This window comes from Acomys russatus, chromosome 15 (assembly GCF_903995435.1).
Source record: "Acomys russatus chromosome 15, mAcoRus1.1, whole genome shotgun sequence".
Taxonomy (NCBI): Eukaryota; Metazoa; Chordata; class Mammalia; order Rodentia; family Muridae; genus Acomys; species Acomys russatus.
In genome coordinates this window covers 50,514,828-50,542,182 of record NC_067151.1, presented here as the reverse complement: position 1 = coordinate 50,542,182, position 27,355 = coordinate 50,514,828, and the positions used below count along the sequence as shown (strand labels likewise).

General features: G+C 35.5%; 1 protein-coding gene across 1 annotated transcript in view; it reads right to left on the bottom strand.

Moving 5' to 3' along the window:
- Positions 1-27,355, bottom strand: part of Fstl5 (follistatin like 5) — a 483,380-nt gene that overhangs the window by 123,222 nt on the left and 332,803 nt on the right. The gene's annotated exons all lie outside the window — the stretch shown is intronic.

Genomic DNA, 27,355 nt, shown 5'->3' with positions numbered 1-27,355 from the left:
TGGCTGAAAATGTGATCTTGCACGTTCCTGCTCCTTCCACCTGTTGCCATTACAGATTCATCTTATACTACCATTAACAAAATTACACTGTCTCCGTACATGGCTCTTGGCCATGGAATTTCACCAAATCAATGACAAGTAACTAATGGAGAAGTTGATAACAACATAGGGTGAGCTGTTGCTGGGCGAATCCTAGGGCATATTGATTTTTGTAGGAATTTAAAAGACTTTGGAAATTTAAACTAGAAAATCAGTTGAATATTGTAATAACAAAGTTGAAAAGGCCATTCAAGTCGGAGCATGGAAGACAATATTGCTAAGACTAATGCTTTTTTGGAGGCAAAACTTAAGTGCTTCAGACAGAAACAAGAACACAAATAACACCTGGATTGGAGGCAGTTCTCATAATATTTTAAAAGAAATATGGCTGGAAGAAGCTTGCTCCCTATGAATTGGCATGAGATTTAATTTTAGTAATGGACTAATGGAAGAAATTTATTTTTATTTTTGTTTGTTTTTATTTTTGAGTTTGTAGGATCATTATTACTGGTAAGTCTTCTGAATATCTAAATTAAAAGAAATAAATACAAAGTCTATAGTTTGTAGAATAAAAAGAATTGCAGAACCCTTCAAAGTAGAGCCAAAGGAACTTTAATTGTCAAGAAGATTAGTATCATTAAGGAGAGGCCTCCTACTTTGTATTGGAACAATGGAAAAGGGTGACTTCAGAGTAGGATCCACATAGTCAAAATCCAAACTTATGGAAGAAGAAAGACTAAGATGTTTCTTTCTCCTAGTAAACCATCAGTTCCATGTTCAAAAGTTGTTGTTGATGTGGTCTAAGAGGACAAGTCTCTACATCAAGCTGGAAGCTGAATATGGTAATGTCTATCACATGGGACTTGCTTTGGAGCATGAGAATGAGGGGGTAAACCATTGTTTCTTCCTTCAAACTTTCAGAGACCATCTGAGCCAGGCACATTTGTGTACCCTGCAGCAGGGAGTTGATATGATAAAACTATGATAAATTATTGTGTGAAGCTGTGAATATGAATTCTGATTTACAGTAGAGACTCAAATATGTTGGATGCCAGACCAGTGAGAAATCTGCCACGGTGAGCTGCAAAAAGGGAGTGGAACCATCTTATAGAAAGATATGTGCTGCAAATACCTAATCTATAGAGATGAGGGAAACCAAGCTGTTAAATCCCTAGACAGTAGCCAAGGTGCTACATAATGTGGTATTTGCCTTATTGAGTTTTGGTCTTGCTTTGTTCCATCCAGTATTTCCTCACATTTCTCCCACACCTCTTTATTAGAATAGGAATGTATATTCAGTGTCATTGTTAGATGTATGTAATTTGCTGTTTGATTTTATAGGTACTCACTATAGCTTTGAATCTCAAAGGAGTATTTAGGCATTGGAATTTTGAACAAGGTTGAGACTATTAAAGACCATAGGAACTTTTGGAATAAATACAATTTTATTAACATTATGAGCATGTGGAAGTTGAGGCCCAGGGTAGAATGTGATATTTGTAGTGAAGAATGTCAAATATCATACAAATGACATTATGTGGAATAGGCAGATTATATGTACATGTATATGATATATATGTATGCACATACATATGCAGTACCAATCAGTGTACAAATAATAGATGAATTTGTAAGAAAACAGTGAGGGTTATAACAAAGGAGCTAGATAGAGGAAAGGGAAGTGAGAAATATAATTAAATTATGTTCTCAAAAAAACAATGTCAGAGAAATATCCCCAGAGGCTTATGTATTTTGACACTTACTCCTAATTGTTGACATGGCTTAGGGTGTCATGGGATCTTTGCTATCTGCAACATTGCTGGTGGAAGTATATAATCATGAGGAAATTTGGAAGGCTTTTTACTAACTTTACAGAACTTTCAAATCTGTCTCCTTGTATTGTGTTTGAGATTGAAGATATAAACTTTGAGCTTCCTGCTCCTTTCCTTTGTAATTATGCTTTCCCTGCAATTATGGACTCTCCCTCTTATATAAGTAAAAATACAGAAAATTAAAAAGACAAACAAAAACAAAACAAAACAAACAATAATAATAGTATTTTATCATATCAACAAAGAATAATTAATATACCTGATACTCTTTGTAGTCAATCAAATGTGTTTGTTTTAATATCAAAATTTCTAAGATATGAAGAAAATATCAGAAGACGGAAAGATCTTCCAGGCTCATGGATCAGTAGGATTATCATTGGCCATCTTACCAAAAGAATCTACAGATTCAATGTGTTTCTCATCAAAATACTGACGCAATTCTTTACAGACTTTGAAAGAGAAAATTTCAACTTCATATGGAAAAACAAAAACCCAGAAGAGCTAAAGCAATCCTGTACAATATTAGATCTTGTGGAGCTATCTCTGCCGCTGAACTCAAGCTTTACTAGAGCAACAGTAATAATAATAATTTTTTTTTAAAAAGGCATGATACTGGCATAGAAAGAGACTGGTGGACCAATGGTATTGAATCAAAGGCCCAGAAATAATCCCATATACCTAAAGACATTTGATTTTTGACAAAGAAGCCAAAGCTATACAATGGAAAAAAAAGATAGCATCTTCAACAAATGGTGCTGTTGTAACGAGATGCCTACACATAGGACAATGCAAATTGATCCATATTTATTACCTGGCACAAAACTCAAGTCCAAGTGTATCGAGGACCTTAACATAAACCCAGTAACACTAAATCTATTAGAAGAGAAAGGGGAGAAGAGCCTTAAACTCATTGGCACAGGGGACAACTTCCTGAACAGAACACCTTCAGCTCAGGCTCCAAGTCAACAATTAATAAATGGGACTTCATGAAATTGAAAATTTTCTGTAAAACAAAGGACATTGTAAACAGAAATGAAAAACAAAACCTGACAGCCTACATGATCTTCACCAACCCTACATCTTGCAGAGGGCTAATATCCAAAATACATAAAGAATCAAGAAGTTAAACACCAACAACCTAAACATCCAATTAAAAATAGGGTACACAGTTAAACAGATAATTCTCAACAGAATATCGAATGGCCGAGAAGCAGGTAAAGAAATTCTTAAGTCTCTGATGGGGTTGAAGACCAGATACTTTAGTCTTACAGCTAAGCTTAGTTGGATAGGGGTTAAGATGTTTTTAGGTCAGGGTTGATGTTTTAAGTTACTAGAGATGAGATATGATAGATATTGATTTTCATTGAGAAATTTAGACCCAATGAGATAGGAAATATATTTACCTCCAGTTTGACAAGTACAAATCATATGAATATAACATTTATATAAATCCTGAGTGTCTCATGGTTCTTCCTGCTGTATGTAGTTTATTTTATTCATGTGTAATAATATAAATATATATGCTAAAAAGCAACATAATAATAAATGAAAAATAAGAATTCTCAACATCCTTAGTCATTAGAGAAATGCAAATCAACATGACTCTGAAATTCCGTCTTATATTCATCAGAATGGCTAAGATCAAAAAAATCAAGTGGCAGCACATGCTAGCAAGGATGTAGAGAAAAGGAAACACTTCTCTATTGCTGGTGGGAGTGCAAACTTTACAACTACCTTGGAAATCAATCTGGTGCTTTTTCCGAAAATTGGGCATTGTGCTACCTCAAGACCCAGGTATACCAGTCTGGGCATACAACCAAAAGATGCTCCATCATACAACAAGGACATTTGGTCAACTATGTTTGTAGCAGCTTTATTCATAGAATCCAGAATCTGGAAACAACCTAGATGTCACTCAATGGAAGAATGGATAAAGAAACTATTCCACATCTACACAGTGAAATAATACTCAGCTATCAAAAACAAAACATCATGAAATTTGCAAGCATATGGGTGGAGCTGGAAAAGACCATGCTGAGTGAGGTAACCCGCACCCAGAAGGACATACATGGTATAAACTCACTTAGAAACATATATTAACCATATAACACAGGATAACCATACTACATCCATAGACCTAAGAAAACTAACTAACAAGGAGGACCCAAGGGAAGATGATTAATTCTTACTAAGAAGGGCAAATAGAATAGGCACTGGGAGCAGAGGTTGGAGAGATGGAACAGGACTGGAGCCACCTATAGAGGTGGTTCTGAAAGACTCCACCTAGCATAGAATCAAAGCAGACACTGAGTCTCACACCAAATTTTGGGCAGAGTTCAAGGAATCTTATGGAAGAGTTGGTAGAATGAAGGACACAGAGGGGACAGAAGCTTCCCAAGAAGGAAAACAGAGCCAACAAACCTGTGCTCAGGATGGACTACAGAGACTAATGCACCAAACAAAGACCATGTCTAAAGAGGACTTAGGCCTCCAGCTCAGATGTAGCCAATAAGCCACTCAGTCTCCATAGGGCAGCAGGGGCTATCTCTACCATGGACTCTGTTGGCTGCTCTTTGATCACTTCCCCCTGGAGGAGTGCCATAGTAGGCCACAGAGGAAGAGGGTGCAGTCAGTCTTGATGAGACTTGATAGGCTGGAGTCAATATCGCTCTCTGAGGACTAGGGGAGGGCCATAGGAGTAAGGGGAAGGGACAGTGAGACCTGGAGGAGACAAGGGAGGGAGCAACAGTCCAGATGTAAAGTGAATAAATTTTTAAAATTAATTTAAATTTTAAAAGACACAACAAATATAAGATTCACTTTAATATTTAAATCTTGCCCAATTTTTTTTTTAATGATTGAAGTGGTCAGTCTCAGAATTTCTTTTTTTTTTTTTAATATATTTATTTTATTACACTTGTATAAAACAAACTACATACAGTAGGGAGAACCATGTGACAATCATGAGTTCTATAAATGTTACACTCATAGTGGTTTGGTTATTTGTAATTGTAAGTATCTTTCCCATCTTGATGGGTCTAAATTTCTGAATGAAATTCAATATCAATCCTATCTCAACTCTAATAACTTCTTTATCTTGATCTAAAATGATCTTATCCCCTAACCAACTAAACTTGATTGTAAAACTATACTATCTGGCCTTCAATGCCCCTCAGAAACTTGAGAAGGAATAAAACTTAACCAGCAGTGTGGGTTAGCAGCTTCCAAAATGTACAAATTGACTTAGATGGTTTAGTGCCTGAACAATCACCCAACACTATCTATAGAGTTGGGAGACTCGTCTTCAGCTTTCTGGCCCAATATCTCTGCCAGACTTATTTGCAAGGCAGGAAGCATTGAGGACTTGCTTACCTGGTCTTGGCAGAGTGTGGCTGTTGACTATGCCTACATCTAAGTGGCACATTTTTAGGCAGAATTGTGTTTGTGACAGGAATGAGGACATTTTCCCCAGTGGCTGGTTTGCCACATTTAAAGCCATCTCCATAAGGAGGCTCTTTGAAGCTTATCATCTTCTTTGAGGTGAGCTGGGTGTTGTCAGGAGTTAACATGTCTTGTTTTCAAAGAAATTTAGGATTATAAAAACAACTTTCAATGCCATATTCTGTAAAATATGTATGTAAATCTAACCAAGCAAGTGAAGGACCTTTATGTAAAAAATTTCAAGTCTCTGCAGAAAGAAATTGAAGAAGAGTCCCATGCTCATTGATTGGGAAAATCAACATAGTAAAAATGGCCATCCTATCAAGAGCAATCTACAGATTCAATGCAATCCTCATCAAAATACCAACACACTATTTTACAGAACTGGAAAGATCAATTCTCACTTTCATATGGAAAAAAACCAAATTTAATTATATAACTACTCTTTCTAGTGATCTGTTGCTTATATAAATCTGATATTATAAGGAAAATATCATCTTTCTAGATCTACTGACACTGTAAATCACCTGCAAACCATATGCTAGTTTAGGTAATCAGGTCCAGACTACATTTGCACTTCTCTTTCTTGTACTGCTCTAAGGATCGAAATCAAGGCTATAAACGAAAAAACTAGAGGAATGGGGGCAGACATTAGAAAGTTCTGCAGCAGGACTTTGCTGGTATTGCTGTTAGTGTTCTTACAAATGGGAACCTCATGAATATCCAAAGCTATAAGCACAGGAAGTCGGCTGCCTCCCATCTCCTGCTTTAATATACATTTTAAAAGCATAACATACTACGCATGATGGGAATGTAGTGCCTAGTTATGTTTTCCCTGATCTATTGCAATTTAAATATTTTGTTTCAATGAATCAGATGCATTTTTGAGGAACTCATTATACTTTTGGCCCTGGTCTCATATGTAGATGTAAATTTGTCTCCTGTATCTACCACTGAGTAGCTCTGTAAATGTTTTCTTTTGGTTAAGTTTAAAAGAAATGGCTTTTTAAAACGATATGCTGGTACACATGGCAAATCCACACAAACATGAAAAAAAAACCTTTAAAGCACTCACATCCTGCCTCTAATCTCTTACGAGCCATGGAGTCTGCAAATGAGCTTTTAGTAAAGATTTATATAAAGAGCCAGAAGGGGAAACAACTTTTAATAAATATTTAATAAAAGAAAGTGTATCTTGCCATAGAATTGATGACCAAAATGAGAATCAATACAACCTGCAGCATTTTTCACAATAACAAATAAGAGACAACATAATATATTAGAGAATTAATTTTAAAGAGTAAACATCAATCAAGTCAAAGAAAAAGATAGATTCTACATTATTCATATAAAAGGTATAGATTATATGTAAGCAGCCTATAGTTATATTAATCCTTACTGCAAAGAAAAGATTTTCAAAAAAGTTCAGGTCCTTTCTACACTGCTATTGGCATCTGATTTACTAAATCTTCTGACTGGAGAGAAATCAGAATATTGAACACTAAAATTGCAATACTGACGTTTAATGATCAAGTCAATTGTGTTGGGAGAAAACAATAGATTCGTGATATAATACACATCTCACTTATTCTATTGGTCATGAATGGCCAACAACAGAACTAGAGGGTAAGAAATGATTGGAATAGCAAATATTGAACCTCAGTAACAAGCTACACATTTAAAAATGATTCATTGTTGACAAAGATGTCATAAGATATAGATGAGAATTGACAGGAGGCAAAGATCAAAAGTTAGTAAAGAAGTCACTATGAAGTTGCCTTCTTTACTGCAGTCCATAGAGAAGGGATTTGTCTACATAAAAGTGTTTCACATGCCTATAATCTTAGCACTTAGGGAGGCAGATACAGACAGATCTCTATAAGTTCTAGGCTAACCTAGTCTACAAAGTGAGTCCCAGACAGCCAAAGATACACAGAGAAACTCAGTCTCAAAAAACAAAAACAAAAAACAAATGATTTTTCCCTTGTAGTGAGTTACAGTGCAAATTATCAAGGAAATTCAATAGTATTTTATCATTTCATTAAAATAAATATAATATATAAATAAATTGGAGAAAGATAATCAAGGGTTGTCTAACAGTTCACATATAGGAAATGCAAATAAAAAAATACTGAATGTGGGAAAACAGCTTGTCCAAGAATATTGAGCCATTGAAAATTTAATCTGTAGATGGGACTCCTACAGAGTAAGTAGAACTTAAAATATAGATAAAATAAAGTATAATGTTTATAATTTTATTTACTTGGGTATTCTGGAAATTTTTCTATTAATATGAAAGTATCTTAAGTATTATTAACTGAAAATTATACTGTATTTAAAGACATGCCCATAAAGTTGTTAAGCAGATGGATGTGTTTTCAAGCGCTCACTGTATCCAGATAGACAGGACTTTTCCTCTAAGATAGAAAGCATCTAATAGAACAACGTTATCCTAATAATTTTTCTAAACTGACATTAGAAAATACCAAATGAGAAAACACTATCTCTGTAAGCATTAAAGATGCTTCAGCCTCCATATATTCAGACTAATATTTTTCTCAGAATTTGCTGCCCTTTGATAGACAGTGTGGAAACTGCAGAGCCTGGCTGCTATGGGAGCTAGATTTTTAACTAGAGTCAGAGATCTAGACCAAAGTGATGACTTCATTCCCACGGAAGGTCCACAGTCAGGTCACTGATTACTTTTCATCTGTTTGATGCCATTATCCGGCCCCTTTTGAAGAATCCTATCACGGCTCTCTCACAAATTATTCAAACAGCTGCGACTGTTAAGAAGGATTCTGAGAAAGCTTGAGGGCAGGAATATAAATGTGTCTGAACTAGTGCTGATTCACAGCGGCATCTGGATTGTTCTGTTTGTATTATGACTTTCTTTGTCATTAAAGCAACTTTCCTATGAAAAATTACTGACTGAGTTTAATAAATATTTTAAATGCTACTGAGCCTGTCCAATGCCTTTTGTCTCTGACATTATTAAAGCCATCAATTTCTCTTTAACATTGTCCCAAAGCAGTCTTTCTATATTCATGAGATTCACATTGCCTCTTGTCAATATTACAGAGCTCTCTGATCACATTATTGCGGTCTCCATGAACGAAAGACTGTAACAAATGTTGAAGGGAAAGTATAAAATTAAGATCGGTATATATATATATATGGCTGTAATCTTTTGTGAAATTTGTCTGTTAGGTCTTCCTATACTATGCTATGTGGAGAAATCACTCACTTTCTAAGCTGTTTTGATGGCAATAGTTTAATCTCATTTTAATTAACTTAGATTTGATCTGATCATTCTTAAAGTTGCAGACACATTCACATCCAGTCTCCAGAGTTCAGTTCCTGTCATAGGCGACCCTCCTCAGTGAGTGACTAGTACCTGCAAGTATGAGATAAAATAAACTCTTTCTTTCCCAAGTTGTTTTTGGTCAGTGCATTATCACATCAATAGAAACTAAAACAAGTCTCTTCTTGGTAACCTGCTGTCCTTCCTCTGAGGATACAAGGCATGGGATAACCATTGAGATGTAACAAGAATAAATTAATAAAAAAAATTAAAAAAAAAAAGAGAGAAACTAAAACAGGACACTGTAAAAAATTTAATTAATTAATCAAGAAATAAATTAATCTTTCAATATTATATTAAAAGGCATGTCAAGATGTATATAATTTTGGAAAGTTTTACTCATCCTTTTCTACAGCTGGTGCTCTTACTAAGTGTATAATTCACTTTCCTTGGCTCTGTGGTACACACCTGACAGAAACTTAATGGAAGAAGGCTTATTTGTATTCATGTTTAACAGATTTGCACTGTGCTGTTGAGGGAAAGCCATGTGCTCAGTTTTATCAATCCTGCAGTCTCTTGGTGAGGGAAAACCACAGTGACAAGAGCATGTGGTAGTTTCTCCTTTTCCTTTTATGGTTTGGTCTGGGACAGTACAATGCACAATCAGCGTGAGTCTTCCCTGGATGGCCATCAATGTCCTCACAGAGTATCATGAATGTCATGGGCACTGTTTAATCCAGTGACTAAATGTTATTAAATGTTATTGTGTGGCCTTTAAAACATTAATGCATATTTTCCACATTCTTTCACTGCTTCATAGAGTTGTATTTTAATTCTTTATGTATTACAAAACTCTGCAGGCACTGGGATGTAGGTCAAGCTTATAGTGCTGGACTAAAAGTACGTGCAGCCAGGGCTCATTTGTTGTACCACAAACCAATGTGCATGCACACACACACACACACACACACACACACACACACACACACACACACACACACTGCCACCATCACCACCACCACCAAATACTCATATTAGAGGGCCAAAAAAATCCTGTTACTTTTATATTAATGAGGACACAGGGTAAAGACCAGTATGTATCCTGCTTCTTCTGTACTAAAGGCCCCTGGACTTATTGTCAACTACAATCAGGGTTTTCCAATCAAAAGTACCATTCAACATGGGAAATGATAATCCTAAGCATTCCACATCCCAGTTTCTTCAATTATAAAGTCACTATAATAATCACAATTAACTCATAGCATTCTTAAATATAAATCATGTTTATAGAGTAGTTTTGTCAGTGATGTTTAGAATCATAAACACTGTTTTTCTAAGTTTTTTATTTTATGAATTTATTGTTGTGCTTTGTTAATTTCCTCTCTCCACTTCAGCTTTTGCAATAACTAATTATAACATATATTATGCTTTAATGTTTGATTCTATCAATATATAAAACACATATACACATGCTCATCTAGAAGGTGAGCTTTGAAAATTCCACAGCTCATATAAACAAATCAACAATGTTAAAATATGTAATTCTACTAGAAGATTGCCTAATAACATGAAGCCAGTTTGCTCAAAAAGATATACAATTGTAACGAATTTTATGGTAATACCTGGTGTTAGTCACCAGTCATTAAATGCAGAATTTCATGTCACTAAGATATTGCCACAATGTATTGGAATGTCTAAAAATAGTGGCCAGGCCGAATGCTGTCAAGATTGTAAATCAACCTAATAATTCACACATTGCTAGTGTGAATACAAAGTGTTAACACTATTCTTTGTTTCGTATGAAAACAAAATAGAAAGTAAAATACAAAGCTAGTGTATTATTCACCAGTCAAGCTTAAGCATTTATCTCAGAAAATGTACTTCATGTTCACACAAAATCTGATCATTGATGTGTTGACGTTTGTCTGTACTAGGATTCAACTGGAACCAGCCTAGTTGTCTTTCTAAAGGTGAATGGTTAGACAAACTTGTCCATACATACCAGGAAGTACAGTCATACAATAGTAGCATGAACGATATGGGGAAACCACCTACTTTCTGATTGGATTTGCTTGCTACTATTAATATGGCTCAGAACCCACCATTGTAAAGCTCAAACACCCCAGTCCTTGCTTACTACTAAATGGACAGATTAACATCAAACTGCTTTCTAGATAGTTATCTCTGTGCTTGTAGATCATTCTACCTTTCCGATCTTTTCAGAGAAACTTCTTAGTGCAGTACATGGTGGTTAGTGCAGAACCTTTCAAGTGGTCAATGTGCATAGAAAAAAGCATCAAGAGGTTGCTCAGCCACATGGGACATCTATCTCACACTACCTCCCCAAAGCTCAGGAGCCACCATGGAAAGGGTGGAAAAATTAGAAAACCAAAGCAAAACAGTCTTCTAGATATAAGACCACAGCATTCATGAACGCATAGCAGCTCATGCACCAGACTTGCCTAAGAAAGGGCAAGCTCCGATGCAGGCAGAGTCAACGGCCAAACCCTGCCTAGACAGGGTAAACAGTTCGTGCCTCACAAATATGTCTGTCAGATGTATTGGGCCAGAAGGCTGAAGAAGATGCTCCAACATAATAGAATGTGTTGGGTGACTCTTCAGGTAGAAAACAGTCTCTGTGATCCTCTCATTTGGGAAGCTACTAACCTGCACTCCCAGCATACTCAGGTAATCAAGTTTATTCCTTCTCAAGTCTCTGATGGAATTGAAGACCTGGTAGCTTAGTTTTATAATGAAGCTTAGTTGTTTAGGGGTTAAGATGCTTTTAGGTCTAGATACATGTTTTAAGTTGATAATGACAAGATGTGATGGAGATTGATTTACATTCAGAATTTTAGACGCACCAAGATAGGAAAGAGTTTTCTTCAAGGCTGTCAAATACAAATAGCCAAAACATTAAGAATGTAACATTTATGTAATTCCTGATTGTGTCATGGTTCATCGTGCTACAGGTAGTTTATTGTATATATGTGTAATAATATAAATGTATATGCAAAAAATGAAAAAAGTTTAATTTTAAAAAAGCACAGAGAACATTTTAGCATAGAGATGAAAGGAGTGCATGATCCTAATGATAGCTTCTAAGAAAGCAAACATCAGCTTTCTTTAAGGATGTGGCCCCTGGTAGTTCAATCATGCTCAGAGGATGGCCCCATCATCCATGATTACAGGGATATGACAAACTAGAACAGGTTAGCCATTGAAAAAAAGGCATGGAGTTGAAAGAATAGAAAAGTTTGGGTGTAGATCTTGAAGGAATTAGTGGGAGTAGTAGAAGGGAAATATGATCAGAATAATTGTGTAAAATTAACCATTAATACAATAGTATATTTAAAAATCCTTTACTCCCCTAAAATTATCGATATCTCTCCAACAATATGACCTGAACATATATTGTTCTTGCCATATATTAGCATAGTAAATTTGAAAATGTTAAAAACATGATTTAGAAAATTACTTTAAATCAATTTGAAAGATCCAACATAATTTACAAGTTTTCTAGTCCACTACAAATTATTAAGCTAAAATTATTTGGCTTCCAGATTTTAAAATACTTTTACATATACATTTATATTATTACACACACACACACACACACACACACACACACACAAAATAAACTACGTACAGCTAGAAGAACCATAAAACAATCAGGTATTATATGAATGTTACATTCTTAGTGTTTTGGCTACTTGTATTTTGCAGCCTTGAAGAAAATGAAACATACAAAGATGTCATAGTAGAATGTTTAAAATAATTACTCTGTTCAAAAATACTACAGATATGTTAAAATAATCTGAATAAAAATGAAACTACGAGTCATTCCTCATTATGCTTGTATTCATTGCTTATTTTTTAACAGAAAACAAATATTAAATTAATTTATATGCTAACGTGAGGGGGCACCCAGATAAATTAATTTATATGCATAATGATTATATCTTATTAAAATTAATATTATTAAAATTAATCATAAATATTTCAATTACATTTAAATGCTAATTAATATGTATTATCATAAGTATGGTCATTCTTAGGCATACATACACATAAATCATTGATACTTCTACACATGTGTACATACATATGTAAATACATATATGACTATATACAAGCAAATTGTTTTTAGCACAGTTCTCATATTTTGGCCTGATCTAATAATAATTTACAATGATAATAATAACAACAAAGAATATGTAGCTTTAGAAGCCTAGTCCTATAAATTTCAAAGTATGAATTATCCTTATGCAAGACAAAACTGCAATTTTCAGTATTATCAATAGATGGCAGACCGTTTTACAACATGTTTTACTAAAAATAAATTTACTCAAACATATCAATGACAAAAATATAACTTATGTGAATATGTGATATAATATAGTTGATGTACATAATTTGTTTTCCTAAAAATGTTACTGTCAGTAATGAGTTTACTCTTTTTTTCACTTACCTCTACATTTTTATTCTATATATTTTATTCACTTTCAAAAACAGCACCTATAATATTCACTACAATATAAAGTAGTTTATTAAACATTTCATCATTCTCAATATTCAATTGTTTTGAAACCATTTTTTGTCCCTGTATTTAGGCATTTGATTGTGGAGATTTTATAGGACAGATAACCATTTGAAATTTCAGTAGTATCGCTGTCATAGAACCTTGAACATTTATTATTTTATTTTATTTGATACAGATCTCAATGTATCCCAGATGTCCTATAACTCTTTTTTTGAGCAGGAAGCTTTCAAAGTACTGATCTTTCTGTGTCATCTTCTTGAGATTAAGGATAATGGCTGTTTTATTGTTAAATAACTAGTGACCTTCAATGAAATACTGAACTGTTCAACAGTATTTAATAGCACAATTAATAAATGATCTATTCAGAGTGGTGGAATTATGCTGACATCCACAAATGTCATACATGGTAAGCATCTTTTATTCAAAAACTTGAGAGCACATATTTTTAGATTGGTTCATAGGTTTTAAATAATTTGTTTATACATAATGAGATAGCTTGGACTTCTCACCCAACTATAAATATAAAACTTACATTATATTTGCTGTTACTCATTATGTTTTCTCACAGTAACTTCATATAATATTTTGGTGTGTTTCACTTTCTTATATGACTCATCACCTTATATTAGTTGTGAAATTTTCTGTGTTTAGCACATGAGCAATGAAAACTTTGCAGAAGCTGCCTGGCACTTGGGATTTCAGGGTTGTGTGTTAATGATAGAAAAAGCCCAGTCTCTGCTTTCTATTGTTAATCACACAGTGAATGCCAGACATACTGAAATTCATTTTGAAACATATTCTCACATCATTATTGGAGATTTGTTAGAGGTGCTCAACAGACGAATCCCATTTTCCTTCTAGAAAGCTATCTTAAACTACTGTGTATGCACTGGTAATGTGTCAGAATAAAAAAAAAATTTAATGAGCTTCATATATCCTTTTTGTCATCTGTCCCTAATATAAAACCATCAGAGGCTCACATTCATACTGACTTTCACTGTTGTTTTGGAATTTCATGCCTGTAAGCATCATCATATTCATCATAATAGCCAGAAAAACAGACACTTTTTTTTTTTTAACTGGGTCAATATAAAGTCTTTGATTGGCACCAAAATATTCAAGGTTAATTTGTCTAAATAGCTCAACTAAAGCTGGGTACAGCGGTGCACACCTGAAATCCCAGAACTCTGGGAGGAAGAGAGGTGGCGGATCATTGTGCGTTTGAGGCCAACTTGGTCTACAAAGTGAGTCCAGGAAAGCCAAGGCTACACAGAGAAAACCTGTCTCTAAAAATCAAAACCAAACCAACCAGCCAAACCAACAAAAACTCAACTAAACTGAAGCTCATTTAGGCCATTTGCACTTGATATGATCTCAATAAACACTACAATCAATTCACATAAAATTTTCAAAAGCAATAAAAATTCCGCATGTCTGAAATTTCTATCTATTATATTATTATTTATCTTTCTGTGTTGCAATCTTATTTATTAATAAAAAATTAAGGAAACCAGGGATATATTACTGGCACATTTTGAGACTGTATTTTTTTTAAATTTCACATTGCTTTATGAATTTGTTTGTCCTGCCAAGCTTCAAAAGCTTCTTGAGGAGTACATGTACACTTGTGCCAACAAAACAAATAGCATGACTATTTGGAATGTACAATTTATGTTTTACCAAAAACATTTTTTATTATTCTATACATTAATAATAATTAAATTCCTGAGGGGGATTACGTCCCCCTATATATTCTCAAAGGGTATCAAGTCTCTTCTTGGCTACTTGCTGTCCTTCCTCTGAGTGCCACCAGGTCTCCCCCTCCAGGGGACATGGTCAAATGTGAGGCACCAGAGTACGTGAGAAAGTCTTATCACACTCTCCACTCAACTGTGGAGAATATTCTGACCATAGGCTAGATCTGGGAAGGGGTTTAAAGTTTACCTCCTGGAAGGGGTGGGCAATGGTCTCAGAATCATGCCTTGCCATCTATGGTTGCCTGGGACTTTTAGGCTTGTGGAATGGGATGATGACAATGGCTTCGCTGGAAAATGAGCAACAGGAGATGAGCAGTGGGTTTCCTGTGTCACAGAAGTAATAAAAGATAAAAGAGAACTGTGTCCTGGGAGCATGGAGGTCCACATTTACTGTTTCTCTTAACCCTACCATCTGCCCAGAGGTGACCAGCAACAGTTAAATGTAAGCTTCTGACTCAGCCCCTGGCTATGTAAACTAAGCTACTTACTTACCTCTGTGTGCCTGTTTCCTAACTGTAAAATAGGCCTAATAAATCTTAACCCAGATGATCATGAAAAAATAAAAAATAAAAAATAAAAAAAATAAAGTTTACCTCCTGTATTGTCCTTGGCTGGTGCCTTAGTTTGAGCGAGACCCCTGGGCCCAAATCTGCCTATCATATTGTTCTACTTGTAGATTTCTCGGACCCTCTGGATCCTTTTATTTTGCTGTTCTCCCATGCGTCTCTCATTTAGAGTCCCAATAGGATGCCTTCCCCTCTGTCCCAGTTTCTAATCCCCCTCAGGGAACAGTCATAGGGGAGGGGAATAATGGGAAAATGGGGGGGGGGAATGGGAGGATACAAGGGATGGGATAAACATTGAGATGTAACAAGAATAAATTAATAAAAAAATAATAATAATAATTAAATTAATAATATAAAAATTTTTTGTCCACTTAAATGCACAAAGTCATGCTAAAATGTTATGAAATGTGGACATCATTCAAATCAATAGCAAGTCAGCAAGTATATTAAAAATTGAGGATATTAGTATAATTTTCAAATTAAATATTAATTGACAATTATGTGAAGTAAAAGATATTACTATGCATTGCAGAGTTTATTGACATGTCAGAGAAGAAAATAAAATATATTTGGATCTCATGGATATGGTGTGCCATCAGCCAGAGGATGAGACCATTTAATCCAGTTACTGTGCACTGATCATTTTAAGCATTTGGGTGTCTTAAGTCAAAATTCTGGACATGTTACTGCATCTTAGAAGAACTCACTAGAAAAGGTGATAAAAGACCATGGAAATGGATTTAATAAAAAGTATTAAAGGAAGATGAAAATGTCAATCTGATGAACTCATAAAAGCCTATGTGTATGCCTTAAAATGTACTCCATTGTCCCAGAGTGCCAGACGGAAGTATGTCAATGGTTGAGTAACTACTACAGGTCTATTTTTCTATAAAGTTAATCTCTATACCCATCTACTGGATGTCAATTAATAATGATATATATACAAGAGAATAAAGTCAAGTTTACTGATATATAGTTCAATATTCTAATCATATAAGAGTTAATTACAAGCTATAGATTGTAACAACTCCATTAATTTTGTTATTTGCATCTTTGTTGGTTTTGTTTTTTGAGAAAGGATTTCTCTGTGTAACCTTGGCTGTCCTGGACTCACTCTGTAGACCAGGCTGGCCTCCTGCTCACAGAGATCTGCCTGCCTTTGCCTCCCTGAGCGCTAGGATTACAGGTATGCACTACTGCGCCTGGCTAATGCCATCAATTATACAAAGCTATAGTTTTGAAACTTAAAGACGTCAATGTAACTATTTTGACTTCAACTACAATTCAAATACTATACAGAAGAAACAACCACAAATTTGATTCAGTAGATGAAAAAAATAATCTGAGATCTCTCCACCAATAACAGCAAAGCACACCCAGAAAATGAGGTAGTTACATTCCTACTTTAAATAAAGTGAAATATATTTTTAGATCATAGGTATTAACAAGTGCACATGCAAATTGTAAAGGGTGCTTAAATTCTAATTAAGCTATCTTGAGAATGTCCTCGTGTTAAATCTTTAAGCTCAACTCAGCATCATTACCACATTAACCTCCTTTTGACTCTTCTTGTTACACAAGCATCATTACATTAATTAGTCTTTATGCTTCTCTCAGAGTGTTGGCCACCTCATGATTATTCTGGAGTTTTCTCATTACTTCTAAACTCAGCATCTATCTACCTATGAAATCTTCCTGTGGAGTGTGGCATACTATCCTAGTAAATTATATCGTGCCAGCTTAAACATACCTCTAATTATAATCAGATTATAGTCTTATGAACAAATGTGATACCAAAATATCTAATCAAGACTTGGTGCCTTCATTTGCGCCTGTTAAAAATAATTCTGTTTTAAAGGGGGAGCGAAACAAGTATAAGTATAAGTTAATCACAGGTGAGAAAAAGGTCTATGAATGAGTTGCCTGCCTGAGAGATTTGCTTTTAATAATAAGACTATGTCCTCCTTTCTGTCTTATGTGGAATACTATCTTTATCCTTTCTAAAGTCTTAAGGGCAGGAGAGAAGAAGGACTCTCAGCCTGTTATGGAAATATTGGCCACAGTCAGCTCATGCTATTAGATCTGCTTTTCTGTCCTGACAAATGGCATTGGTGCAGCTGGAATAGCCACTGTGTGATAAAATCTGTGGTGATCAAAGATGCTGATGAGTCTCTGAGCAGTGTTATTCATAATGCAGCTAACATTTGTCATTGCTATGACTTATTACTGTATTTTACTCTTATTAAATTATAAACAGGGAAAAGAGAGAGTGTTCTACTATTTGTGACATCAACACACAGTGTATGAAATTTTGAAAAAGTGGTTAGTATTTTTTCATTAATTTAAAAAGGTATACTTTCTTTGGGTGGATATAGTACAGACTTGGTATAACTGACATGAGCATCATTATTAGAGCTGTGTTGCCACATTGCAGTGGGATGCCACTATACAGTAAAGCAGCTTGAAAGAGCATCCTATGTAATGTACCGTTGGAAGTCTTTTTAGTATTGCCTACCTAAAGCTGCTGCTACTCCTCACTCATCACTGTGCTATCCTTTGTGTTTTGTATCTCTAATGGAAATTAGGTTTTTTTTTTTAAAAAAAAAAGGGAAATAAAAAAATACAAAAATCTCACCCATCTATAGATATATTCTCAACAAAACACAAAACTGAATGCTATCTTAAAATAATGTAATTGTTTCAGCCTTATTGAAAATTACAATCCTCAATGTATCTGTCCAATTCAAAACTGAATGATAAAAGCCTGTACAGAAGGTGACCTGTTTCCTAAGATCTGCATCTTTTATACAGCTCTGCCTACAGGAGCGAAGATATTCTCAGATGATCAGTGGCCCAGTGGTATCAAATCTAATTAGCCCATATTTAAGAAGGCCTAAAGCTACCTGCTGAGGCTGCACAATACAGAAATTAACACTGGCACAGTAAAAAAAATATCAGTAGCAGGAAGTGTACCATTACTGAATCTCTCTTAAAATTCTGAGGTTTTTCTTGTTTTACCTTACAACACATGCTTGTTGTGCCAAGAGTATATTATCCCTAACCCAAAGAAAACATGCCTTTTTAAATTAATGAGAAAATAATAACCAAAAATCATGGCTACCAGAAAAAAAAAACAAAAAAAAAAACAAAAAACAAAAAAAAACCTCAGACCCAAGACAATCTTCCCAAAACAGAATTTTTTGAAGAAATATAAGAAAGTTATCATCTTTCATGGGTTGCTGGGACAAATAATGTGCACAATATTTAAAGTATTAAACATACTTCAGCTTAAAGAGTTTGATTAAGAGCTACAAGTTATATGGAAGAGAAGAGGCATGGATGTATAGGGACATGAGTGTCAGAAGCTCCAGAAGGAGACTACCAATGATGGTGGATCTGGACCCAGGGGGCCTGCACAAATTGATGCACCAACCCAGGACATGGCAAGCAGAGAGCCTAGACCCCCTGTACAGATATAGTCAATGGACAGCTTATTCTCTACGTGGGGAAAGGAAGGTGGAAAAGGGGGACTGCCTCTGACAGGAACTCTGGTGCCAGTGGTTTGATTACTGTCCCTTGGCTGAGAGGCCCTTGGTAACACAGAGGAAGGGGATCCAGGCTATCCAGTTGAGACCTGATAGGGTATGGTCAGATGGTCGGGGGTGGGGGTGGGGGAAGAGGACCCCACCTGTCAGAGGTTATGGGAAGAGAGTAGTGTAGTAGAGGGTGGGAGACTGGGAACAGGAAGATAAGAGTGAAGGTATTACAATCAAGATGTATTGTAAATAAATTATAATAATTATATACATATAAAGAACAATTTTTTTCTATTTTGAGTAATTAAATTATGCCTACATTTACAAATCAAAAAAGAAGAAATAACTTCATTAAAACATTAAAAACTTGAAGCCTAAATCAGCAGTGAAAATTTGTTGTTTCATTGTCTCCAAGAATACCTAAGAACCTAAGAATAAAGTTTAAGATATCAAATATCAAAGAATGAAGACAAAAAGAAAGAATAAAATGCATAGTAGCCTCTGGATTATAAAGAGAACATCTTCAAGTAATAAACCAACCAGATATAAGTGGAAAGTTAAAATTCTGAAACTGTCTTGCCAAGTACATACATTTACACACTGGGTATTATTAAGTAAGATGTCATTGATTTTTGACAAAGTGTTTTAGTTTTTTAGTTGATATAAGCATGTAAAAGGTCCTATTATCTGACAAGTCAGAAGAACTGGAAATCCCAAGGGTCAGGTGAAAAAGAACTTTGAAATTATCTATAACCAGGTATGAAGGTAAGCTATTTATTTATATCAGCATATGTATATGTTTAGGAAATATTGACTCCTAAATATAAGTAAGGCATTACTCTAGGTACCTAAGTGTAACAAGACAAGAAGAGAGAGGGAGAGAAAAAAAGAGAAGCATAAAGAAATAAACAAAGAGAGGATGCGTTTCTATTGATAGTAGAATATAAATCATCTTAAATTATATTTAATGTTTCCTTTTTAAATTAAATAAATATGCTATTATTGATATGAGTAGTGATGGACAAAGGGACCAGTTAGAACTTAAACTTTTAAAAAATTTAGCTCAGCCTTTTACGCTCTCTTTCTTTCTTTCTTTTTTTTTTTTTTTTTTTTTTGCATTTTTTAATTAATTTATTCTTGTTACATCTCAATGTTTATCCCATCCCTTGTATCCTCCCATTCCTCCCCCCCCCATTTTCCCATTATTCCCCTCCCCTATGACTGTTCCTGAGGGGGATTACCTCCCCCTGTATATTCTCATAGGGTATCAAGTCTCTTCTTGGCTACCAGCTGTCCTTCCTCTGAGTGCCACCAGGTCTCCCCCTCCAGGGGACATGGTCAAATGTGAGGCACCAGAGTACGTGAGAAAGTCATATCACACTCTCCACTCAACTGTGGAGAATATTCTGACCATTGGCTAGATCTGGGAAGGGGTTTAAAGTTTACCTCCTGTATTGTCCTTGGCTGGTGCCTTAGTTTGAGCGGGACCCCTGGGTCCAAATCTGCCTATCATATTATTCAACTTGTAGATTTCTAGGACCCTCTGTATCCTTTTATTTTGCTATTCTCCCATGCGTCTCTCATTTAGAGTCCCAATAGGATGCCCTCCCCTCTGTCCCAGTTTCCTGGTAAGTGAAGGCTTTCGTGGGACATGGCCCTTGGGCTAGTATGCAGATATGAGTGAGTATATACCATTTGATTCTTTCTGCTTCTGGGTTAACTCACTCATTATGATCATTTCTAGCTCAAATTTGTGGATAAATACGCTCTCTTTCTTACTCTTACTTTTACTTTCTTGTTCTGTCTGTCTGTCTGTCTGTCTGTCTCTCTCTCTCTCTCTCTCTCTCTCTCTCTCTGTCTGTGTGTGTGTGTGTGTGTGTGTGTGTGTGTGTGTGTATGTCCGTGTATGTGTCTTCCCTTGGAGTGCCCCTCCCCATTTCATGCTCTCCCACACTTCCACAAATAAACTTCTCCATATCAAAAAAAAAAAAATTAGTAGAATGTGTTTTTTTTTTTTTCAAAAATAGTAACATAGGAAGCAAAAAGTGTTTAAAATTGCCTGTATGTTAGCTGTGCAATAGGCAAGAAGGCAGCAGTGCCTGGATAATGGGAAGTGGTTGAGATTAACCATAGGGAATGAAGAAGGCAGTTAAGTGGTATGCAATTTTAAATTGTGTAGGCTAAGCGTCAATGAGAGAGTTACATCTAATTTTTTAAGAAAGAGTTTGGAGTTGAACCTCCTAGTGATCTGGCAAAGTATCTGTTAGGACAAATGAATGGCTAAATGAAGACATATTGTGATTTTTTTTCATGGAGAAAGGCATTGGCATCAAAAGCAGCTGGACAGGGCCTTACTTCCAGGGAGAAGGATGGTTAGCTAGAAGGGAAACTATTCCATTACATGTGGTCACAGTTTTGTAGTGTGTCTCACACACTGATTTCCAATCTGACAATGCACAAAAACAAAAATGGGCATGTTATTACAAAGGAAGGAAAGGCAGTAAAGGTGCTTGCCTCAAGCCTGATGGTCTGAGTTATGTCACCTGGACCCACATGATAGGAGAGCAGCAATTTCCACAGATTGTTCTCTCACTTCCGTAAATGGATGCACATGCAAGCACACACATACTAAATAAATAAGTGTGAGCAAACTCTTGCTTTAATGGTTTTGCTATTTCAAATATCTGTACTAAAATTTACAGAAAATTGAATGAAAAAAATATTAAATGAACAGTGTATAAATTCTTCTGAAATTTCTGAAGGTATTCCAAAGTGACAGTGATTTCATGGATTGTATTAAGTTCTCCTCTATACCTAAGGGCACATGACTAGAAAAATCTATGGAAGTGAAACTCTAAGGTTAAGGACAGCCAAGATAAAATACACACACAAAGATAATCTGGGGACGAACATAATGGATTCTGCCCAGGCATAGGTTACACAGTATTCTGATGGAAGAAAAGCCCCTGGGTGGGAGCAGTTAAATCACCAAGGACAAGGTGAAAATATTTGTTTGAACTGTGAGTGCTTTTGGCAGACAGATATAATATTTTCCTACCTCTGACTGTGACAGTTCCCATAGGACAACAGAGAGAGACACATACAAGTCCAAGGCTCTCTGAGAAGCATCAATAAAAGGGAATAAGACAAATTTCTTACAAACTTCCTTTCCAAAGGGGGGAAGAAAAAGAAGGTACAGATTAAAAAGATGGCTAACTTGCTGGGAAAGACTAATCTCTCCTGAGAGAAAGAATGGAAGAAATAAAAGAAACTGAGCAGTAGAAGCAGAGGAAGGACATAACAAAATAAGAAACACAGTAAACACACCCTAAGGTCTTGAACATTTATAACTCAAGAGAAGATTACATCAAGAGCTGTCAGTGGGAAGCATGCTTACAATCATCCCAGGAGAAATAGTCTTCAGGAACATTAAACGCAGTTTTGAATTCAAAATCAGCCAAAGTATGTGTGCCAGCTGAGTTCATATGGGACTATACTGTGATTGCCGTGCACCCAACTTCACAAACATATGGAATTGTTTGTAGTATTAGATACAAAACTGCCTGCTCCCGGGAGACAACTAGAGGAGATGAAAAGAATACAAATAGAAAAGGAAGATGTCAAAGTACCTTTGTTTGCACATGATAAGTATGCAAACAAGATACAATGTGATATATGATATCATACCTAAGTGATCATAAAAAACACCGCCAAGCAACCCTTACAGCTGGTAAGCACTTTGAGCAAAGCAACTGGACAGAAACACCACTAGATTTCCCATAAACAAATGTCGAAAGCCCTAAGAAAGAAATGAGAAAACAACACTTTTTGAAATAGCTTCAAATAATATAAAATACCATAGGGGTTACTCTAATAAAGCAAATGAAAAATTTGTATGATTAAAAAGACACTGAAGAAAGAAAATGAAGAGAAAATCAGAAAATGTTACCATCTTCCATGCTCATTGACTGGTAGAATTAATATAGTAAATGTGGCCATTCTACCAAAAGCAATCTACAGATTCAATGCAATACCCTCAAAATTCCAACACAATTCTTCACATATCTTGAAAAGACAATATTCAGTTTCATATGGAAACTTGGAAAAATAGGAAGGCAAAACCAATCCTGAATTACAAAATAACCACTCAAGGTATCACTCTCCTCAATTACCAGTTGTACTACAGAGCTAAAGTAATAAAAACTGCAAAGTACTTGCAAAAGACACATTCATTAATGGAATTGAACTGAAGAGCCAGACATAAATCCACACCCTCAAGGGCATCTGATTTTGAATAAAGAGACCAGAAATACACACAGGATGAAAGGTAGCATCTTCAACAAATAGCATTGGTCAATCTGCATTGATGCATATAAAAGAACCCAAGTAGATCCATACTATCACCTTGCACAAATATCAACTCCAAATGGATCAAAGACATCAAGATAAAGCAAAATACACTGAATCTGTTGGAAGAGAATATGTGAATAGTCTTGAACTCATTGGACCAGGAAAAGATTCGCTGAACAGAATGCCAAGCACAGACCCTACAATCAACAATTAATAAATAGAACCTTCTAAAACTGAAAAGCCAAGGAAACTATGATCAGACAAAACAGCAGGCCCCAGAATGGGAAAGGTTTTTTCCAACTACACATCACATAGAGGAATAATATTTAAAAATATAAAGAACTCAAGAAACAAATAAACATATTTTAATAGGTACAGATCTAAACATGTAATTCTCAAAAGTGGGAACTGGAATGGCTGAAAAGCACTTAAATAATGTTTAACATTCTTAGCCATTAAGGAAATAAAATCAAAACTACTTTGAGATTTTATCTTACACTGGTCAGGATGTCTAAATCCATAGAACAAATTACAGTTCATGCTGACAAGGATGTGGAGTAAGAGGGATACTCATATATTGCTTGTGAGACTGCAAAAAAAAAAGTACAGCTACTATGGCAATCATTATGGAAGTCTCTCAACTCTTGGGCATATGCTTAAAGGATGGGACATTCTACCAAAGAGACACATGCTCACACCTCTCCTATCCCACAGATCTGTTGTTACCTCTCCATTTCTCTTCAGCAAGATGCAGCCTTCCAAGAGACAGCAACCAAATGTGACAAAACAAGATACACCAAGACAAAAAACAAATCTCTACTAATGTAGGCCATTACAATTAGGCCTTTAATGCAACTTCCAAAATTTTTGTTTGTTTGCTTGCTTGTTTGCTTTGTTGTTTGTTTGTTTTATCATTCCAAATGACAGAAAATGATATAGCAGAGAACTGTAACAAATATAAAAAATAACTGTTATTAGTTACTAGGAAGCTAGGAGCCCTAAAATAAGAAGAAACTAATTAGGCAGTAAGCTTCTAGCATGGAGTGTTTCAATTGACAATAATGCAGGGGAGGAAGAGTAGGTTTCAAGCTAAAGATAAGTTCTTCAAATTCAAGAGAAGTAATAGAAGTTGTAATTTGAAAAAAATAATATAAAGGAAATTAGGCATTCTCTCTCTCTTGCTTGCTCACTCACTCACAAAGAAAGACCTACACTCATGCACATACACATGCATGCATGCACACACACATGCATGTACACACACACACACACACACACACACACAATGCTATTGAACTCAATATAAGAACCATTGGAGCCTTGGTACAATGCATAGGGTAAAATGCATACAGCAAGGTTAAACTATGTCTATACACTAGAAACGAACTGGCAGCTATGTAAAGACAAATTTACAATCTATAAGAACCTTCCTGGGATATGTAACGCATGAGTGAAATAAATAGAATGAAAAGCCACAATGGAGAAAAAGAAAAACAACCCTTTGAAAATCAACCTGGATGTTTCTTATAAAATTGGGAGCAGTTTCTAAGTTATTTTAGTGTTTTATATGCTCCCCAGAATTACTTTGAATTGGTTGCCAGCATAAAGAGTTTTTGGTGATGCAATGGTGAGACTTGTAACAAGCAAGAAGCTACCTGGGGTAGCTTTTCCTTCCCTTAGTAGCCTGGTGTTTTGATTACAGTGAGATGTTACAGATTATCTGAAACCCCTTCATTATAACTAGGGCCTCCCTCCTTCCACCTTGATTACTTACTAGTCTGAAAAAGCTATTGGAAGTGGGCATTTTATATGACATGTATAGCTTTAAAATGTTAAAGATGAACAAAAAGAAAAAAGATGAAAAGGTTTATGTGGGTCTGGAAGGTATGGCTGTGGAAAAATATTGAAGTGGTTTTGACACTATTGTTATTACCCTTAAATTTTATAAAATAAAGTTTATAAGATAAAAATTTAAAACTGAAAAAAAAATCGGGAACAGTTATATCTCAAGACCCAGCTATACCACTCTTGGGCATATGCCAAAAATATGCTCCACCATACTACAAGGATATCTCCTCAACTATGTTCACAGAAACTTTATGTGTATTAGCCAGAAACTAGAAGCAACCCGGATGTCCCTCAAGTAATGGATAAACTGTGGTACATTTACACAATGGAATGCTACTCTTCAATTAAAAACAAAGAAATCATGAAAATTGCAGGCAACTAGGTAGAGCTAGAAAACATTATCCTGAGTGAGAACTCAGACCCAGAAAGACACACATGTCATGTACTCACTTGTAAGTGGATACTAGCCAAATAGTTCTGGATAAAAATGCTATACTCCATAGAGCCAAAGAAACTAAGTAACAAAAAGGGCCCAAGGGAGCATGCTTGAATCTCCCTCAGAATTGGCAGCTGAGTGGAAGAAGGTGTGGGACAGGGAACATGGGTGGAGCTCAGGTGACGGTAGAGCTGAGGTGGGAGGTGAGAGGGCTAAGAAAGATGAGCAAAACTGATGGCTTTGGGGGGCAATCTCTGGGACAATCTGGAGACCAGCTTGTAATGATACATCATAGAAATGCTTTAATCACATCCTAGCCTTATGGCTGAGGTCCTCTATTACAGAAAGAAAGCAAAATTGGGATATTACTAAGTAGTTATACTTTAATCTTTTGGACTGTTCTTATAGTTTACAAAGGAAGACAATTTTAATTTTAGATATTAATTACTTAGCTTAATTTCTTGAGCATTTTAACCTTTTAAGTTTTAATTCTGAAGGTTACATAATAATCATGAATTTTGGTTATAACATTTTTAGAATCGTTATCTTCTTGTTGATGATCTTCAACATTATCTGACCCTGGTTGATGAAGACATGTTGAATATGGAGAAATAGAATGTTACAGATAAAGAAGAAAGATTATCCTGATTGTAATCTTCAGTCCCTTTAAAAAGCCATTCACCATCAGTCATGTGTCTGATCTATCATCGTCAGTATGATTAGGTAAAATTCTTTGATGTATCTTGACATCTAGGTGACCCTTAGTCTCCGACTAGCACAAAGCTAAAAATGTCATCGAATCTGATCCACTCATACTGTCTCTTTTCCAGATGTCCTCACCAATAAATTGATTTGTAAATGTATTGGTTTGTTCACTTCTTTTTGTTGTATGACTATAAAAGCCCTGAGATCACTTACACAACGGACCTTCCTATTTATGTCAAATATAACCCATGGTTTCTGGCTGTAATCCTTTCCTTGCCTATGAATAAACTATAACTTATTACATTTGGAGCAAGATATGTGTTTTGCTTGCACATATTGGTATTTGATGATTACAATATGTATGCGTCATGGTGTAAAATCTAATTATAGATTACTTAAAGTGTTTAAGGCATTGTAACTGGGCATAATGTACCATAGGGAGCAATGTGCAATATCTAATACCAGGTCTGTTATTAATACACTGTTCCATCATGTTTCAAAACCTTCCAGAAATATTCAATCATTAGCAATTTTCAGGAGGAGCAAAAAAAAAAAAAAAAAAAAAAAAAAAGGTGAAAATAAATATCAGAGAAAGGACTTCCCAGAGTCTGAATATGTCCAAAACAAAAGCAAAGAAATAAATTAATCTCCAATAGTTTATTGTGGAGGAAACAAGACAGCAGCAAACAGGTTTATTAATAATAGACACCAAACAGCAATGTAGATTCACAAGCATTGTTATGATGGCCAAAAATAACTCAGCCCTATTGTTCTCTTGCTGAAAGGCCATGTTGAATGAATTTCAGTACAATTGCTCTGCGGGCAATGAAAATTGTGCTTCCTTCTCACTGATGAGTCAACCAGGGGGAACCACTGTCCCATGACAAGCATGTTGCCTCTACTTTGGGAACAGCTGATATGCATTTAGACAATGGTACTGACACAGACTCCTGCAGCAAGCAGTGGCTGCTGGTGGCTGTCTTCCATCACTGTACTGC